Source organism: Tachypleus tridentatus, chromosome 1 (assembly GCF_004210375.1).
Source record: "Tachypleus tridentatus isolate NWPU-2018 chromosome 1, ASM421037v1, whole genome shotgun sequence".
NCBI classification, from domain to species: Eukaryota; Metazoa; Arthropoda; class Merostomata; order Xiphosura; family Limulidae; genus Tachypleus; species Tachypleus tridentatus.
Window position 1 is genome coordinate 86,249,293 of NC_134825.1, and position 3,230 is coordinate 86,252,522.

A 3,230-nucleotide genomic window follows, 5' to 3' on the forward strand; every position below is an offset into this window, starting at 1 on the left:
GTCTTCGGACTGTTTACTTAATGGACACTCCAACTTCATTTGGATTTTAAAACGTAAAAAATGAAATGGATTGTAATAAGCACCAACAACTTTATTGTGAATCATAGCGTATTATCATTATAAACTTACCCTGTGTAACCATTAAACTATGTAACACGAATTTTGTTCCTGGATAGTATGTGTTATTTCTTAATTGCTTATGTTGTAAAATTATAAAAAATACCATTATTTCCTTCAAACTTTGCTGTTATGACCTGGATAATGAAATTTAGAAATTAACCCATTTTCTATGTAAAAATGGGCAAATTTGCACATTTTCATTTATATAAGGTCTGAATAAAACAACATATGAATCGAGATTTACATGTATTTATACTAAAGTTATACAAAAATGTTTAGAAATGAGTAGTTTTTCAAGATTAGCGACTGTAATGTAAATCACTTTCACGTATGAGCCTCCAAATATAGTCTCCCATCATGTTTTCGTTATACGCTCTTTGGTAGCGGCGTCCAAAGTCCAGTATATATTAGTGGAAGCACTCGCCTTGCTCCTCTGAGTATATTCCCACGTTCTCCTTAAATTTATCAAGATGAGCATCAAGGATACGGACATTCAGGGACATCCTGCTGCCCATTTTGCCGTAGTTTTTTTACCAGAACCTCAACCAGTTCCACATAATTTTTTGGCCTTCTGATTTCTCAAGAAGTCCCGATCCACTGCGACAAAGCTGCCCGAAGCTTTTGTTCTTCCTACTAAGCTTCCTGGGGAATTCTGCGCACTCCAGGATCTTCTTTATTTGTGGTCCAAGGAAGACATCAGCTTTTACCTTTGCCTCAGACAACTTAGGAAAGAAGTCTCGAAGGTACTTTAAGGTTGCAGACTCCTTATCAAGAGCTGTGATAAAATATTTCATAAGACCCCATTTTATGTGCAATGGTGGGAACAACACCTTCTGGAGGCCTACTGGTGGCTCACATTTGACATTGTGCCTCCCCACAGAGGACTCGGTCTGTTATGACCAGTGCTTCCTGTTGTAGTGCGCTGTAGTGTCCCTGCTAAGGCAAATATCACAGGAAAACTTGGTAAAGCCTCCTTGAAGACCCATCAGGAATACCACCATTGTAAAGTCCCCACTAACCTCCCAGCCATATTCATCATACTTCAAGGCTACTAGCAAGGTCTTGACGCTGTTGTATTGCTCTTTGAGGTGCACCGAAAGATATTTAAATTTTAAAAGGTCTAAAATTTGTATAATATAAAATGAGGTGCTCAGTGTTTGTCTTGATCTCCAACAGGCATGCCAAACATTTTAGCAGCTGCTGTCATAGAGCACTTTTTCGCTTTTGTCCTGATAAATTGGCAACAAAAATAGCAGAATGCGCCTGGAGAATGCTTGCAGCTTCTTGATGCCACCTCTGGTAAAATCAGATAGGTCTATGTTTTCACTTATGGCAGCTAGAAGTGAACTGAAGTGGTGAGTGGTGAGCTCCTACATATGTATTACTGTGGAAAGTTCTTGAAAATTCTCGTAAGTTCTACAACATTCTAGAACGTTCTTGAAAATTTTCGTAAGTTTGAGAAAATTCTCTATCAGCTACTCAGCACTAAATCTACCTGTAATGTTCTGGAAAATGGGTAAATTTGAAAATTTCATTACCCAGGTCACAAATGCAAAGTTTGAAGAGAAAGATAGGTCTTTTTCCATTTACTTTAGGCATAAGCAATTGGGAAGTCACACATTTTTTCCAAGAACAAAAAAAAGTAAAACTTTTGTTACATTGTGTTATATAATCAGTGAATTATAATCAATCCAAATTCGTTAGACCAAGATAAGATCCCTGATCCTTTCTGTTTCTATACGAAATTGAGAATAATTATGTATTGTTGAGTGTCTCCTTTATATTTTATGTTTCCTATTCACTTCATATTTCATATCTCTCTTACCAAAATTGTAATTGATGTTTCACCATTTTGCTGATGGGTGGGAAAAGATCTCAGGGAAGGCAAAAGAGAAGATGGAAGGGCCGTATAGTGGCTGAAGCAGGAATTAGATGGCACGGTATACTCCAGATAAGAAATATTAGACTGGTCTGACGAGGAGTTACATCCAACGTAAGATGATTGTAGCTAAGATAGATTGTATGTAAAGATGATTATGCTATGTAGCTTTATCAGTCTCCGACATCTTTGGAATTGAATTATATACAGTAAACTCTGATCAGACCATGAGTTAGAAAAGTACCTAAATAAATATTTCCGCATAGGAATTACAATTTTCCTATTTATCGTTATTATGATAACAACTTATTATAATTTTAACATTGGCATATGCTAGTGATTTTTCATTTAATATTCTACATAGTCGGAAAAAATCAAGAGAACAAAAAATCTTCAGTACATTAAAAATATAAATAAAATATTAATTGACTGATTGGTCAAACTGCGCAATATTGTGTTTTAATAAAATCTCTACGGCATTCTAAGCTCTCTAACTAGGATAAATATCTCACTCAACTCGACATGTATTTCGAGCCCCTGTAAAAGTTCTTTTACAGCATAGTTTGAATCTTACATGAAATTCCAAATAAATTACAGGTATAATCTTACGAGTACGTTTGTAAGTAAAAATAAAAAAATCAATTATTGAAAAATATTTAATAATAAGAGCTTTCTATGTGTGTGTGTATATATATGTATATACATGTGTATATATATATGTGTGTGTGTGTGTGTATTCTTCATTTTCAACTTTTAGTTTTTACCAGCCTATTTAAGTTTTTCAACGAAATATACTTTTTGTTTGCTTGACTTCATTTCACGCTGCGCAAACATTTCTAGAATATTATATTCCTTCGTCAAATGATTTCCCAACAGCTACTTATTTCCATCTTTTTATATATTTCTACAACAATAGTTAGGACTAATTTTAAAAACCATTGACATTATCAATTTTTTACCACACTGTAGATATTTGGACGCAGTAATTAGTTTGAAACTTTTACTGGCAACTTCCGTCCTATTTCACAACATGCAAGTATTGTAAACTTCTAGTTTACTGCTCTATCTTTGCAAATACTGCTTTATTCCATTCATTCTGTCCATTAGTAACATCACTACATATATGTAATAATCAAAAATATTTTCACAAGAACGTTCACTCACAAAGTTTATTGATAAAAGATCAAAGTTTGACATTTTTAACTCATTATAAAACAATAATTTAAAGCTA